Source organism: Frieseomelitta varia, unplaced genomic scaffold (genome assembly GCF_011392965.1).
Source record: "Frieseomelitta varia isolate USP_RPSP 00005682 unplaced genomic scaffold, Fvar_1.2 scaffold_939, whole genome shotgun sequence".
Classification (NCBI taxonomy): domain Eukaryota; kingdom Metazoa; phylum Arthropoda; class Insecta; order Hymenoptera; family Apidae; genus Frieseomelitta; species Frieseomelitta varia.
Window position 1 is genome coordinate 85,786 of NW_025110744.1, and position 19,070 is coordinate 104,855.

General features: G+C 27.0%; 1 long non-coding RNA gene across 1 annotated transcript; it reads left to right on the top strand.

Annotated features, from left to right (window-relative positions):
* Positions 1-7,004: 7,004 nt before the first annotated feature.
* On the top strand, positions 7,005-8,106 carry LOC122537926. The gene is made up of 2 exons (XR_006308737.1): positions 7,005-7,269; positions 7,360-8,106. It is a non-coding gene; the product is annotated as an uncharacterized LOC122537926 (long non-coding RNA).
* The last annotated feature ends 10,964 nt before the right edge of the window (positions 8,107-19,070 follow it).

Consider the following 19,070-nt stretch of genomic DNA (forward strand, 5'->3'; position numbering starts at 1 on the left):
TGTAGCCATAGTAGAAATTCTTCATTCGTTATTTCGTCATTTAACTTCCATTATGTAATCTTCATTAAATTATTAGTAATTGTATATTTTGTGATATTGATAATATTTTTATATAAACAACTAAAATTAATTACGGAGTTATTATTTATTTATAGTATTGTGATATAAATATAAATTATCAAATAATCACTATAAGCGTGTAGTAATTATGATGATAAATAAATTAATATCACAATACTACAAATAAATAATAACTCCGTGATTAATTTTAGTAGTTTATATAAAAATATTATCGATGTAACAAAATATATAATTACTAATGATAAATATCAAATAACGAAGATTAAATAATGAAAGTTAAACAACGAATGAATAATTAACATGATGATTGCAGTATATATAAGTTTCTGTAAATATATTGTCCATGGTGACAATAAAATCACTAACAATTTTTAAATATTCTATTGTTTATACACATCTCGACGGAACGATTCAACATAGATGTCGCTGATCCAAATTCCTCGAAGTAGAGGTCGTTACAAGTGAGAGTAGTCTGAAACAAAAGCGCTATGGTTCTATTCCCTGTCAATTGCTCTCCATTAATTATTGCTGTGGAGAATACACTTGGAATGAAAAGAAAATTTTTTTCGTTTTATGGTGAGTAGTGAAGTGTATAGAAATGCCTAAAAGAATGAAAAATTAGAGAAGAATTAAGAAGAAGAAGAATTAGGTAAAAAAATTTAGTTAAATTGATTAATGCAACCGATATATAACATGATGATGTGAAGGTTACGTTATTTAATAAAATAGCAGGAGACAGAAAGAATGTCGTAATATAATAAAAGATACTATTTTAGTTTATCTGAAAGAGGTAAACTGAAATAAATCAATATAGGGTAATAAATGATGCCCACCTGATTTGGTAGACATTCTTATAAAAAACTCCCAAAAAATTAATCTTGATCTTCGAGGTTTTTTGCTTGCATCTTGTTCTGTTCATCGGGTGCTAATTTTGCAGAAAAAAACCGTAGATATGATCAGATATGATCATATATCAGATGCTCTGTTCTCTTGAAATATAATGAATGTAATTTCGAGTCTTAACAATAAACACAAGTTATTGTCACCCATTCATGCTGATTGTCATTTTTTGTTGAAATTTTCATTTTTTTGCCTTCAAGATCATCCGAAGGTATACTAGGTCGTTGAATTCGTCTAGATACGAGCTACAATTGTCAAGTCAAAAATATAAAGTTTTAAAAAACGAAGGTGACCTTGACAATTATCGAAAAAAAAAAAAATTTTTTGAAATTTTTTTATTGCACTGTATAGCCAATCGAAAACTGATCAACTTTTGTTTAAAACATTTTGTGTCAGATTATCGCGAGTACTTGAAAAATTGTGAAAAGTGTTACGTGGGACACCCTGTATACGAATATATTCAGTGCAAATACAAAATACAAAGCTGCGCGTAATTAAAATGCTTTACAGTGATCTAAATCATCGAATCAATTCTAGAAGGCAGTTGTGCGTTGCCACTAGCAAGAAAATTTACATAAACTACTAAAAATTTTAAAATCAAAGGTTAATTGAAGAATCCATACATACCTGTATATTATAGATATGACACCAACGATGCCAAAATGGACATCAATATTTACTAATTGTAAGAATAAGAATAAAAATGTTCTAAAATTACTTATTTCCATGGAACATTCATTATACAGATTCTAAAACATCTATTCCATCAGAACACTGTTCAAAAGCGTTCCTAAAAATGTAACGCTTCTTTCTATAAAAATTTCACAAAAACAAATATTTTTTTATATGAAATATATAAATTCGAACAGAATTTTTTTAAAAACGAAAAGAACGTTAATTTTAATCTCTAAGAATAATACAAGAGAACAATTTAAAAACCCATGAAATCTTCACAAACAAGCCGAAAACAATTACGCTCTTTGAACGCACCTGTAAAGATGCTGTTCTAATAGAAGTAACACTCACATGTTAAATTACAACAGCTTGTCGAATGTCAAATTGTATTAACCAAAAAAGGTGAGAATAAAAAAAAAGGAAAAGAGAAAAAGAAGAAACAAGCGTTACATAATATCAATGTCATCGGGATGTTTCACTGTGTTGTGACACCGAATGATATCGCTATTACTGAATGGACCTATTTACCATTTTATCTCTAACGTTATTCTATATAAAGAAACATCCACTCCGACTTTTTTGTATCATTCTCGTGATAATTGAATGACGATAACGCCAGTATAAATAAATAAATAGTAGAAACTAGACGAGTAATCTTGTTTTAGTTGTATATATTCCTTTCATTTTGTTTTTTTTTCTTTTCGCATAATGGGAACATAACCAGCCATTGTTCATATAGTGAAGAGCGCAACTATATCGATGGCAATGAAAAATTGTTGATAATTTAAACTGATATAACTTCATAAAGAGGGTCATATAACGATCCACTTGGTCACATTTTAAAGAGTGAAACTTTTACTTTCACAATTGTGAGTTTGTTTTCTTCGAAGAAGATTTTATATCATATATTGGAGAAGTGAGGACATTTTTTTTTTCGAGAATTGTAAAAATTAAAACATGTGTAAAAATATTAAAAAATTATTTCCATGATTAGCTCCACTATGATCTTGAAGTAAAATTCAAGTGTTTCTTTTGTTTTTTAATAATGTGGAAGCTTTCTAAATATTCATATGTTGCATATTCCCCTCACTCCTATAATTCTTACTTATAGGTAAATATAAATATATTTTATCTGCACTTCAATTGAATGAGAACCAATCATTAAGATTAATTATCATTAATATCAACATTCATTATAATTACATTCAATATACTATATTTTATTATAATACAACAGGATTTTACATTTGGAATAAAAGACAAATCAAACACAAAATAAAAAATAAAAAATCAAAAAACAACACAAAATAAAAAACAAAGAAATTTAATTTTTATTTTAAAATGAAATTTAATGATAAATTAAACATGATGAAAATAGTAGAAAAATAGGTTAAAGAAATTTTGAGAGAAAAACTGGAGATAAATTTAATAAAATTTACGAAAGCACGCAAGAAATGAAGAAATTGCAAAAACAATATTAATTAAGATGTAGAATCAGAATAGTGGCAGTTGTTTAAAGAACGGGAAGAAAAAAATGTCTTATAACCACAGCAGTTTTCTGTTTATTAACGTAACTATCGTATTCCACTTTTCCTAAGGAAAGAAAAATGTCAAATACATTTTTCCTTTCCGAGATATTGACATTTCTCATTTACATGTAGAACCACCTATTAACTAGTATTATGATTTTAAAATATCCTAAAACGTTTCTTTAGGAAACGAAAATTTAGATTGAGAGCCACATTTTTTGTGAGTATGAGTTTTATTCTAATAATTATATTATTTTTTTTTTTTTTTTGTGGAAAGTGTTGATTAAAACAATTTCATATTTCAAGATAGCCTCAATTGAAAGATTACGTGCAATGCAACAGTATGGTACATGATGTCTAATAAATATGTCTACAATGCTCTAAATATATTGCTACATTTTGTTCTTCATGGATATATCATTTAAAAATTTTCACGTAGTAAACCAACGTGAGTATGTTTTTCTTTTTTTTTTTAAATCCAAAATGTTGCATTAATTGCACAATTATTAGTGACAACTTGACAATTTGTCTCATGGTATTTCGTGCATTAAGTTGGTTTCTTTTAAGAAACTTAACTAGTAGGCCAGAGATTTTCTGTTTAAATAGGATCCTTGATTTATTTGTTATGGAGGAAGTTATACTTTAGAAAAATATAAGATTATACAGATTATTCATCACATAGGGAATCTGGATTCTTTAACAAAATACATGTACAATTTTGAAATGAGCAAGCCTGATATAGCCATTTGATTTCTTTTGGGTCAAATGATATCGGTATTCTTGAAAAATTCTTCAATAATATTTTTGTTTGTTTCCATTCAAAGTCTTATCGTAAAATTAATTCGTTGCTTCTATCAACAAATCATGTGTAGTCAATTGCACAGTGCTTTGTGAACTGACTGTTTTCCTGGCTGTTTAATCAACTTTTTCAACGCTGAGAACTGTCCAGGAATTTGACCTTAATAGGTTAAATTTGACCAACTAAGAAATAATCACTCCTCACACAGTATAAATAATCACTCCTCACACGTATATTCTTTGCGTTTATCAATGATTTCGCTTGTTAATGTACGAAAAATTTTTAACTATATATATTTCTCGAGTATATTGTTAGAGTCAATGTCAATTTAGTGCATCATTCACGTTAGCCTATGTAAATTTGAAGAAATAAAATAAAATTTAGTTCTTATTCATATGTCTAAGATATTTCTTGAAGTAAAGTGATGATTTTCATTGTTGTTTTCCGGTTTAAAAATTTATTTGAATAAACTGATTTATTGATTTCTTCAGTAACACTAAATAACTTCGTTTTAATCTTAGGATGAAATTCTCTTCAGTCTCCTAATATATTTAAAATATAATTCGGTCTACTATTTAATATACTATTTTAGTAAACACATAAATTTTACATAATTAAAATTCATTTCTAGGCTTTATACTGTATATATAATATATGTCATAATAGTCAGAATAATTGCTCAAGATTTTAATATAATTCAATTTTTCAAGTTCGTAGCACTAAAGATAATCAAACAGTTTAATTTTTGGTGGATTGTAGAAAGAATGTATTTAGTTTTTGTATTAAAGAATTGTAAACGAGATTAATTGTCCATTTTTGAAGTTTATTTAGCTTACTTTTAAAAATGTCATATTTACATTTGTTCCTTTACATAGAATGGTTATACATAAATATCAATTTCAGAAAGAGAAAATGATCTTATTTATTCACTATTCACTAAGAATAATGTGACACAATTCAATTAGATAATACTTTTACTTTTATGTATCTCGTTTTAGTAGTTTTTATAATACTGCAACATTTCCATGAAATCTTAAGTTCTCTATATTTTTTGTTTACCATAAGAAGATAGTGTAAATAATAAAAAAATTCTAAAATGGCATTTGCAGTTGTTCATTTTGTTCTACATGAAAAGAAAGGAGAGAAAAACTTTAAAAACTACGTAATGCATGATAACTGACAATGAGTAGCGTTTAGAATATTTCATGTCGATGAGTGGCCGTGAGCATAACGCCGTGACGTAACACGGAACCGATGTATAACGTGTCTTAAAAATTACAAAGTCATTCCTTTTTGATTGGAAGCAGAGACGATGATTATTATCAAAAATGATAGTCAAGAGATATCGTGACGTAACAACATTTCGTCAACGATCTGCTTTCTATATTACCTAATCGCTTCTTCTTATTTCAATGCAAATGTAAAAATAATGTTAATTATATAATAACATAATAATAATTATATAATGTATAATATAATAATTAATATATAGTATATAATAATAATATATAATAATATTATATAATGTATTATAATGTAATATTATATTATTAACAGTAAATAAAGTTTAGAACAAATTTAGAAATATATAGTGTCTCTTTTCCTGCAAAACAGTAAGCAGAAACAAGAGGAAAATGTGGTATAAATATAGACTCAAAAATGCATTGTTAAAAAATATATATAAAAAATATGAAATAACAATTTTTGACATTTACCTACAGCAGTTTCATTTAAAAGTATCATCTGTTCTTATAAATGTAGACCTGATATGTATGTAGATCTGATTCTACAAAATTTACTACATTCCAAATTTTTCTTTCATTTCATTAAATGCATCAGAAATTCTTTGCATTAATTTCTCACGCCTTTAACTGTTGCCTTTTCTTTTGATATTCCTCGAGGAATTGATTCTTCATTAACTTCTGATTTGTAAAATTTTCATAATTTCTGGTTTGTAATTTCGTTCCAGTAACCTGAGTGATCTCCCATAATTATTTTTACAATTTTTAATATTTATTTTTCCATATGTTTTTTTAAATATTTATTGGATACTTCCGATAGTATTGGTATTATAATATACTAATTATATACTAAGTATTTTAGCTTTAACTAAATTATGTAAAATAATCTAATATATTCTTCATTTTAAATATTCAATAAACATAATCAAACAAAAAATATTATATAAACATACATCATTTAAAACTTCATTTTAAAAATTGTGTGTTATGATACATGAATAATGTTAACAAAAAACTTCAAATATAATATTTCTGATATTCTTTAAACATAAATCCATAAATTTACCAATACCATATATAATTTCAATATTAATGATATTAATGTTTTTTCGAAATTTTCAAACTTTTACTGTAAAGGCTTAAAGATCTTAATAATTGGTATTTTTCTTGTCAATTTAATTTTTCGAAGAAAATGATTTCAGGAAAAAGAAAATTAATTAAAAATTTTTCGAGAGATTTATATACTTTCTACTTTTAATATTATATAATAAATTATACTTTCATTTTTTGTATTTCTTGGTATTTTATAGATAGTTAATAGACATTTAAAACTACTTAACCAATCACGTAAAATATGAAATGATAATCAATCAGCCTCGTTAATTACAACTCTAACTAAGTTTAATCGAAGAATTTTATGATTATAAGTTATTGTTATGCGTATAATCGGCTGTTCAGTTAATCATTTCCATTACTGAAAACTAAAGCAAAGTTTTTATATAAATTTATATTTTTATAAATACAGAAACAAATATAAAAATCATTACTCTCTTGTAATAACATTTGTATTTTATATCAGTGAACAATGGTCTATCATTTTTTACTATTTCTCATTTGTTTTACTTATATAAGACAAAAAAGCAACTAGAAATCATTCAAAAATTATAAAAATCCTTCTTACAAAACTAATCGACTGTCCGTGAAGAATTATACAAATAATTTTACAGATAAATAGTTACAGAATTATTTATTTACTGTAAACGTTGTCTCGAGTCTAACAATAGTTCAGTAATCGAATCGATAAGACATTCTGTTTGTATCGTTCACGATAGAAACTTTTGTGCTATACACATACACAAATATGTTTAGTACATTAATACAAAACGAAGCTATGCACAATTAAAGTGTGTTCCACTAACCTAAATCTGGTGGTGAACCGTGCGTTGTCTACAAGGAAGAAATCCAACAAGGCAAACAGCAACTGTTAAAAATGTTAAAAACAGGAGGAGGAGAAGGAGAATCGACTAAAGCTAACGATACCGAAGTAGACATAAATATTTACTAAAAATAAAAATAATCCAATCATGCACAAGAGAAAAAGAAAGATTTTTAACTAATAATTGGTACTTTTTAGATGATTAAAGTTGAAATAAGTAGCTAAACGAAATACCAACAAGTAACATGTATAGTGTCTTAACAGAAAAAAGAAATTCAACAATGGTTACAATAATATTGTTAATAATACTTAGACTGTTAGTTTCGCCTAGTTACATACAGGCACAATTATAGCTCCTCCTCACTGGAACTACTTTAAATAAAAATAAGAAACGACAATTACAGACTAAACACCTACAGCAAAATCGATTAAAAGATACAGATTGAATCTCTGGAAAATTATAGCAAAATAATTAGCATTTTTAAGGGATAGAAATGTTAATTTCCACACATCAAAAGCCTAATCAAATTGAAGCCACAGAATGGTACTAAGAGACACTTGCTCAAAAGCAAATACTGATAAAATAACTAATGAATTAAAAAATATCAAAATCCATATATATAAATATGATACCTCCTCTTCCTTTATTGTCCATGCAGCTCTAAAGACAATAACAAAAAATCTGTAAGCTAAACACAATAATAAGGTTTGAACTATTCAGGTTAAAACGTGAATATCTCAATGCTTTCATTGTCAAACATAGGGTCATACAAGAAATTACAGATTGCTTGCTTGTGTAAATGTGGAGGATGTTACTTGACATCAAAGTGTCAACAAAGAAAGTTTGAAAATAGGAAATGCTACTGCAACTGTCAAAGAAGTCACTCGACAAGCTACATAATTTAGAAGGAACTTCGAAAAAAACTACATTCAATCTTGTGATACTTTGCAAGAATTAACACTCAGAACCATTTACAATTAATTCATTGCTAAGCTTCTCACATATATATTTACATGCGTATATATTTCACATATATATTTCACGTATATATTTACATATATTTACATCTACGAAATGAAATAACAGATCTAAAGTAACTGCCGGCTTAATCAGCAACAAACATAGAATTCGTCACTTGAAATGCAAAGAATCAGATGATTCGTGAACAAAAATCTCGACAATCTGTAATTTTTTCTGAGTATTTGTAACAAATCAAACATGGAACTTTATCAATAGATAATCCGCACGATTATGGATTGTAATATTAAAATTCACAGCACTTCAAAAGAAAAGATAAAACAAATTATCTCTAAACCTAAGAAAATTCCCCGGACTTGACCTAAATAATAATGATAAATTTATCAAAGAATTGTTCGACCAAGCAATCCGAATGATTGATATGTTCAATGCTATTATTAGATTACAATACTTTTCAAGTACGTCAAAGCTGATACAACATAATGTTCCCTAAATCGGGCAAAAACGTCCACGACCGTCAAATACACCGATATCACTATTACTAACGCTATCAGAATTTCTAAAAAGAGTAATTCTCATATGGTTAAAAAAAAAAATCACAGACAAATAGTTAATTCTTGATCATCAATTTGATTTTAGAGAAAAGCACGCTGCAATTGAATATAGAAAAAATATTATATATTATTGAAGAAAAAGTACTAGTATTATTTCTGAATAGAAAAGGCTTGGCGTGAAGATCTGTTAATAATAGTTAAACAAAAGTTTTCACGTGAACCTACTAAAATCCTATCTTAATAATATATGATTCAAATGATATAAAGGATTCATATTCAATCGTAGAAACAAGCAAAGATATGTTAATAATAGTTAAACAAAAAGTTTTCACGTGAACCTACTAAAATCTTACCTTAATAAAATATGATTCAAACGATATGAAGGATTTATATTCAGTCATACAAAAAAATCAATGCTAGAGTGTCATAAGATAGTGTATTGTACTTGGTTCTGTACTTTACACTTTATATACAATAGATACAGCAGATAATAGTACTACAATTGGCAGTAACTTTATCAATATATGAAAAAAAATAGCAATAAAAGTTCTATAAAATTATGTAAATAAATAATATCCACAAGATTTTGTCATACTAAGCCTAATTACATTCTTTAAATGTACCTGAAAAGATGCTACTTCAATAGAATAGGTACTCACATGCTACCTATATTATACTAAACAGCCTGCCGAATGTCCATTTGGACCAAATACACAATTACCAAAAGAGATTAAAAAAAAAAAGCAAAATGAGCATTACATAATATCTGTGTCATCGCGATGTTCCATTTCACTTGTTTCTTCTGATAAATCAGAGTAACATCAACTGTATGGACCTATTTACCATTTTATCTGCAATGCTGGGGGTTATTCCATTCAAAGAAACATGTATTCCAACTTCTTTGTATCATTCTTGTGATAATGCAGAGATGATAGTGACACTATAATTAAACAAATAATAGAAACTAGACGATTAATCTTGTTTCATATGCTTTTTTCTTTCATTCTGTCTTTTCCTTTCCGTGTAATGAGAACGTAAACAGCCACTGCTCGTATATTTCTTTTCTTTATGTCGTAATCATAATGTCATTAACATCTTTGTGCATTAATGGAACATTTAAAGATATTGAACGTGCACGGTCTGTCCAGGAAATATCTATCAATTTGTTTCAGTTGTTTAATTAAACGTGAAATCTAGATGCAGGCATATACTATAAATATTTAAACTGGGAAGCAAGTGTAATTTTGAAAATAAAAATCGTACGACAATGAAGCTAGATTTATTTTAAAGATTGAAGTCTCTACTTTCAAAATACGTTATTCATTTTTTTTTTTTTTTCCAAGACATTTTTACATCATGTGGCGAGTGGGAAAGTGAAGACACTCTCTTCTTCTTCAAAAATAGTAATCTATATTGATATATAGATCAATCGCTTCAATTAGATTTGACAGATATAAAATATCTCCATGCGACATTAATATAGACATTATATTAACAATTTATATTAAACTTTATATCATATCGTCGTCATTCGAAATTAAGAATACCAATTATTCAGCTATCGATTATATTGCCATTGAAACAAAAACTCAGTTATATAGCCTAAATTCGAAATAATATATTTTGCCATATATTATCCATACCGCGGAATATTCGTTCCACAAATAGAGTTTTATGTTTTACCACGCACGCTTTATGCTTTGTGTGGCAGGGGATGATTGGGCATTTTTTAATTGATTGAAGTTATCAATTTAATTGACTGATTAATGTTTACGATGAATAGAATTAATCGTCGAAAAATTGGCTATTGATTTAATCACTATAGATAAAATTAATCGTCAATCGCTGAATAATTTTTAGATCAAAATTTACCTTACGGTTAATGACTAAATGATTGTATTTAGCTTTTTATCTAAATTTTACATTTTATTGAAACTATCAGTTTAATTCATTTAATTCTAATAACATTGATAGCTTTAATTAATACAAATATATTCCAAAGTTTATCATAATATATAAAATTTCGTTGAATTATATAGTCTTTGAACTCTTTTAAAGAAAACAAATTTCTTTTTTCATGTCATGAAAATATTACATGTTTTAAATATTTCATTATATCCGTGATAATTTATCAGATAGAATCAAATGCAATATAGGTAAATCAGGTTTAAATCATATATATTATTTTTACTATCTGTTTACTAACATTTCATCCAAACATTAAACTTAGGAAAAACTAGAAATTTAGATCATACTTCTTTTATGAAGAGTATCGAGCTTTATTATTTAGTGGATCAAAAAATATATCATTCCATCGAAAAATGTGGAGGCATGAAATTTCTGAAACTCCTTCACTTATCCTATCATGAAAAATAAAAATCATTACTGCCATATTATGGCTGTTTTTGCACAAAATAACTTTTTCATATCTCGTGAAACAACAGAGATATTGTTCCATTCTGTATATTCATTATCATATTATTAATATTGAAATTTTTGTCTCAAACCATTTTAAATACTTTGAATGCTTCATTAAGATTTTTGAATACTTAAATAGCTTTTATACTCAATAAATTACAACATTCGTATTGGCATAAATTTACAGGCGAAATGATATTCTCTTTAAACAAAATACTATACTATACTATAAGTAATTCTTTAACTTAAATGTTAATATTTATAAATAAATATAAAATAATATAAATAATAAATAATAAATAATAAATAATAAAAATAATATAAATATTTCTGAAAAAAATGTTAAGAAAAGTTGTGGATTACGTTGTTATATAATTATTTACACATTTTAACTTCTGATTACTAAAACTATTTTTAAATTTAAAGATTTGGCATTTTATTCGGAGTTTTATATTAAATCGGACATACACGTACATAAGTATAAATTTTTCAATTTTAAAATAAAAATAGAAAAAAATTAATTTATAAAAATTAATTTTTCATTTTGAAATAAAATTCCAAATATTTCTTTATATTTCTCAAAAATGTAATCAAAAATTACAAGTTATATTATTTTCTTAGAGTTTCATATAAATGACACTATTGTTATATCTATTATTATCAAAAAAATTGATAGTTTAATTAATGCGATAAGAAAAATCAAATACTCAAATATGAATCATACGACTCGATGTCGACTCGATGTTAAAGCTTTCAAAAATAATCTCTTTTAATTCCGACACGCAATTTATATCACTGTCATATATCATCTAACGTAATCGTTATCATCGAATAGTGCAATCATATTGCAACGATGTTGATGCAACATTATTTTACGCAATTTTGCACAATATTGCACTATTGGGATTTGATTCGGAATAGCGTGTACATTTTCTCATGAAAAATTGAAGGCTTGCTTCGATTTTGAAAATTTGCTGCATCCATATAGAATTAATAAAGTATTCCATAATTTAAGAATATTTCGAAACACTTTGACTAATGTTCAGATAGCTCGAGCAAATTTCACATCAAGTAAAAATAAAAAATAACAATTTCAAGTAACGAATCATTGCCGCTAATTTATTATTTTCATTTGAAAACTCATATAGAAAAAGCAATGTTATCCTTTGTCGAGTGAAATCAATCATTTTCAAATCAATTTTCGTTTCATTCAGTTCACCCTATTATGGAAGTGTACGCAATAATTATTTGAGAAGGTATCAATGTAGAAACAAAAGACAAAGTAGAAAATAAAATAAAAAGTTCTGTTTTGTTAACCAAAAAAAGAAAATAATTCTAAAACAAATTTTAATTGTTCGAATAATTAACTCAAGATTATTCCAAAATAGTATTGAATCATATAAGATAATGTATATATTATTTAAATAATCATGGCCACTATATTATATACATTATATATGTTATATATAAATATTAATAATGTTATATATAAATATTATATATATATATATATAATATAAAGAAAATATGAATACGATAAATTTTACAGAATTAAAGTTAAGATATCTCCTAAATTAATAGTTTCTCGACACGGCTGATACTTTTTTTTTTTAATAAGAGGATAAAATGATTTTTACGTGTTCATAAAAAAACTAACATTAGCATAATGTAGCTCCCTCGACACCATTCAATTTAGTTAATAGTTAATAGTTCTCTCTTTAACTGAAATAATAGCAATTTAATCAAGGTGTCAAGCTGTACTGCGTATACTTTTGTTTACAATTTATTTCAAAAAATAATAAAATAATAAAATAAAACAGTACTTATGCAACAAAGAATTCATAAAGTGTTAATATATATTAATAAAAAGAAATACAATAAATTAATAATAAAAATGAATTAATAAATAAAATAAAACAATAACTTAATAATAAATAAAATTAATAGTAAAAATAAATTAATATAAATAAAAGTACATACAAATACAAATTGAGGCATTTTATTATCTACGGTAAATATTAAATATTAAAAACAATACCTGCCCTAAGATCTTTGAGTGTAGTTATACAGAGTGTAGTTATACGTCATTCAATATTACATCAGTTCTTGAACAAAGCTTAATTTTTATATTATGTGACGCGAAAGTAATCACGTGTATTGTACCAAGAAATAACGTGATGCTATTTGTTTTACACTTTGTGCTAGGATGCTGCATCAAATGTTCTCACACGTTGCTTTGACATCGCTGTGACTAACAGCGTGTCACAATGGGTAGCTTTTCGTTGCCTTCGACAAATTATTTATTTATTATTTAATTTATTATTATATTAATAAAGTAATATAATAATACAATATAATTTAATATAATATAGTACAATATAGTATAATATAGTATAATATAATATAATATAGTACAATATAGTATAATATAGTATAATATAATATAATATAGTATAGTATAATATAGTATAATATAATATAATATAGTATAGTATAATATAGTATAATATAATATAATATAGTATATATAATATATATAGTATAATACAGTATAATATAATATAATGTGATATAGTATAATATAATATAATATTAGTATATATAATATATATAGTATAATACAGTATAATATAATATAATGTAATATAATATAATATAATATAATAATATAATATGTATTAATATAATAATTAATTTATTATTTGTTTTTCTGAATTTTAAAAGAACGGGAGAAAATATGACTGTATTTTGCAAAAACAGACCGATCGTCTGGTCGCAAAATTCGATTGTTCATTAGCGAAGTAAACGCACATATCCAAAGATACCTGAAAACTATGAAAGAAATCGCGGAGAAAGTTTCTATTTTTTTGTTGACCTTTTCAATTTTGTTGTCATTAAATAAACGGAGAAAAATATTTTCACGCGACGCAATGAAAAAAGGTGAACAACTTGTGAAATTTAAAAATATAACGAGTTGTTTTAAAAATAGACATTGAGTCAATGAAGTTTTCAATCAATATTCCTGGAATACCTCAGCGAATAACAAATATTTCATTAGGAAATCAAATAGTCTTGCAATGTAATAGAGGTTGATCAATACAGCGTTTTTAATAGCTACGAATTGTCGAGTTTAGCATTTGAATTTCTGTTTCATTTAGCAGGCAATTTTCTGATACGGATATCATGTATGCCTGTAACAGGAGATCAACATTTTCGAATTCCTTCACACGCCTACGAACATTTTCTATACCGAGCAGCGGCGAGTTCCGATACGATGTTTCATCTTTTATTAAAGTTTTCTAGGAATTCAGCCGAATATGGATGGCGTATCTTTGCAAATATACAGGGTATCCCGCAGCTATCAGTACAATTAAGTAGAAGGTGCAAAAAATGAATAGTAAAGTACGAATAACTCTTTTACTGAAGGTTTTCCAGAAAATTAAATTTGAAAATTTACGAGCAATAACTTAAATTTAGTTAATTCTGAGTTGATTAGAGATAAATAACAAACAGAAGATTATTTGACTTGCGAAAGTGACTGGAAAGTGTAAAACATAATTTTTTCACAAGATGCTTCGTTTTCGAGAAAATTAAATTTGAAAATTTACGAGCAATAACTTAAATTTATTAATTCTGAGTTAGAGATAAATAACAAATAGAAGATTATTTGACTTGCGAAAGTGACTGGAAAGTGTAAAACATAATTTTTTCACAAGATGCTTCATTTTCGAGAAAATTAAATTTGAAAATTTACGAGCAATAACTTAAATTTAGTTAATTCTGAGTTGATTAGGGATAAATAACAAACAGAAGATTATTTGACTTGCGAAAGTGACTGGAAAGTGTAAAACATAATTTTTTCACAAGATGCTTGGTTTTCGAGAAAATTAAATTTGAAAATTTACGAGCAATAACTTAAATTTAGTTAATTCTGAGTTGATTAGAGATAAATAACAAACAGAAGATTATTTGACTTGCGAAAGTGACTGGAAAGTGTAAAACATAATTTTTTCACAAGATGCTTCGTTTTCGAGTAAATTAAATTTGAAAATTTACGAACAATAACTCAAATTTCGCTTAATGAATAATTTGAACAGATATTTTACGTAATCATTATCTTCCAGATTTTTTTAAATACCTTATCAATCGACGGATATTTGATAAATGAGTTAAAAATGCGAGCTAAGAATTTTTGAATATCGTGTAAAAAAACAGAGGATTCTTAATCTTAAGAAATTTCCATTAATTTAGAAAAATTAGCAATCTTATTGAAATTGAGCGTTCAAGATCAATTTGAAGATTGAAAGGTAATGTCTGATGGAAAAATTCGACGAAATTATCTAAATATACTAAATTTCGATTGATCTAAAAGAAATTGGTATTTCAGAATGAAAATGTTCCATTTCATAGGATGATATGAAAATTTATCGCGTTCAAATTGTGTTCCATTTACAAATACGAATTTAAACGCAAGATACATACATGATTGTCCAAATTAAACGAAATTTCTATTAACTTGAAAGAAATTAAAATTACAAGATTCTTTCTTCTGATTTTTAAAGAACAATTGTCCTCTCGGTAAGAGAAAATTCGACGGAATTTTCATCAATTTAAAAACGCGAGATTGTAAAATGACAACCAACCTCTTTCTTCCAGTCGGAAAGACGTCTGTAGATCTTATAAAGGTTAAACATTGAGAAAATCATGTTGCGAGGAAAAAGTTTAACGAAATTTCTCAAAATCGAAGATTAAAAGAAAAAAAAGAAAGATGGTAGATAAGGCTAAGAAAATAGCGAAATGTTCCATTGACAGAGAAACCACGTTTTCTATTTCGACGTTTTAAAGTCGATCGGAAACTTTTAAATGAAAGAACGTTCGCATTCCAAATGAGTATCGATCGTTGAGCACAACTCTTCCGAGACATTCTCCCTGTAAAATTCCAAAGTACGTACGTATTGTACAAAGATCGTGCAGACATTACATTTACCATGCTTTTTAGCATTTTGAAAGTGAGATCTCTCTGGAAGAAGGTTTCAAGAATAGTCATTCTATAGTATCACTTTATTTCAATAATTGCTGGGAAAGAAATATACAGGATGACGTCTCGTAACGTGACGACACATCAAATAACTCGTAAAATATTTGTTGTACGAAAAAATGTTTCAGATGGAAATTGGAAAAATAATACTGTAATCAGTTTTATGTTATTTTGGTTTTTTATCAAGATGCGAAGGTCACCTTCAATTTTTTAAATGGAATAGTTAGTATTTCTTCCCGAATTCGGATAAAGCGTTGAATTCTACGTAAAAAACTATTACACGAAGTAGGGTCTAAAATACACAGTTACTGAGATTAACAGTCTTTTCTAAATGCAATGTAAAAAAATATTCTTGCTAATATGACAGTAACTATGGCAACTATGGCAAGTCGCATTACTTAAACAAAAGATTCAGACAGAATAGTAATAAGAAAAAAACTAAATAAAATTTAATAAAAATTTTATAAAGCAATTTAATAAAAATAATTCAATAAAATATAAAATACAAACTTGTCAGAGCAACAGATAATTTGTTCATCAATATTAAAAAAAGGTTTTTAATATTTGTGGTAAACTGCCAATGAATACTACTCGACTATAAAAATGGATTTTTAGTTAAATGCTTTAAAACAACTTGTTTTCATATAATTTTTTATCACACAGATTCTGTTTTGTCATTCATCTTACTGAGATATTAGCAAAACTATTTTCTCACATTGTATTTAGAAAAGATCTCTGTAATCTCAGTAACTATGTATCTTAGACCCTATTCGGTGTAATATACACTTTTTTATGTAGAATTCAACGCTTTATCCGAATTCGATAAGAAATACTAACTATTCCATTTAAAAAGTTGAAGGTGACTTTCATACCTTGATAAAAGAAGCAAAATAAAACATAAAACTGATTACAGTACTATTTTTCACCCTGGAAACCATGCAACATCCATCTGAAACATTTTTTCTTCATTACAACAAATATTTTACGAGTTATTTAATGTCGTCACGTTACTCACCCTGTATATCTAATCAATGTATTAATCACCAATGACAGGAAGCTCGCACTAGTAAAGTAGAATCTCGAAGAGTGATGAAAAATTGAGTTAATGTCAAGTGCTGTTTTATTATCACCGATGAGGCATGTTATCAGTGACTAATCCCACTTGAAAAGCACGATTATCAAACACCATGATCGGTCGCGTTTGGCTTTGAAATTGTCGTTGAGAAACCATCAAACTCATGGAGAAACAGAGGACAGCAAAATCGAGTGCAGCAACAGTGTAAACATACAGGTGTAAAAATATCGTGGATCATTCTTCTAAATCGATTGGTCACGATTTCACCGAAGGCAAACAGCGGCCTTCCATAAATTCTTTGCTGAAGCTTTTCACGTCCAATTACGTAGGCCGTTTAATTAATGGACAAGAAATGTTCTCAAGTGCAATAGTCCAAGGATCATGAAAACAAATTTGCTAACGTTACTCACTGGAAAGTCCTGGATGTATTGTCGAAGACGCCTTGGCGGAGGTCGAAAACGAAACAGAGAGGTGCTTTCGTTTTCCTCACAAGTTTCCAGTCTCTTTGGCCAATTATGCCACCGTCCATAAATATTTATCCGTCGCTTTTGTTCTAACAAAAAGTCCCTTTGGTATATATTTTTAACCTTTACGCGATAAAAAAAAACTAATAGCGTTTCCGTGCTATTAATAATTTATACTGAAGTAAGAAACGTAACTATGTACGTCGATCGAGTTTCACATTTGCCCGTAAAATCCATGAAATTTATTGCGTGTACTTATGCGCATAATTTAAACGTAAAAAGTAGACTTGGGATTAACTTTCATTCGCCTTCGTTCATTTATTTTAGTTTCCATTCGTGTCAATTCTTATATTGTATATTTCCATTTAGAAATATACTTTTTTATTTCGTGCATCTAAAATAATGTGTTAGTATACATGTACACATTTTTTTCTTAAAATGGTGGTCTAACTTAACAATTAATTATATTGGATTTAAATGTAAATATAGATATACTTGTGTATATCTTTTGTGTATAAAAGGAAAGTTTCAGTCTCGTTTTAAATCCATTTTAAAAAAAATTTCCAAGAAAAATCCTACTAGGGAAAATAAAATTTAATGTCATTGAAAAAATTATCGTGTTACTGAGACAACTCACGAAGCATTGTTAATACTTTATTTAATTTTTTTTTAATTAATAAAGATATTAAAGGTGAAACTTGGTTGAAAAGACAGATTTCGATTAATGACTTTCCATTTCGTTTTATTTATTTAACATTATTCAAATAAAATATCATATACGCACTTACATGCTGCAACATAATTGTTTCTATCTTCATTTATTGTATACTTCAAGTTATTTACCAATAAAGTAAATATAGTAATGTTTCGTTACAAAAGATGAGCGCAGAGTCTGGCATCAATGAAGAGATTAATGATTTTCGATTGAAACTGAAACTGATGATGACTCGCGGGTCATCAGCTAGGAAACCAACTGCACAGAACTTTTTATCCAATTTCCCCGTTCTAACAAAGTCAGTAAGAACGTTATAAGCTTTTAGCTGGCGAGCGTCGAGTCGACCAACCTCCTCTCCTTCATCGAAATGAATTTCGACAGTGATAGTTTAAAACCATTTTCTGAAATGCAGCAGTATCGTTAATTCGTGCGCACGTGTGAACATATGAAGGATAACAGGGACATTTTCAATTCACAGTGATCTCGTTTTTCTTTGAATTATTGCAGTCTCGTTGACTTTGAATTATTGCCCTGTTTTTTTTTTTTTTTTTTTTAAGAATTATGAATCGTTACACTGGAGGATCACTTTGAGTTGAGACAATTTAAGGGGGCAGGACAGTTTTGACGAGGGCCTAAACATTACGAATACTTTGTTTTTTTTTTTTT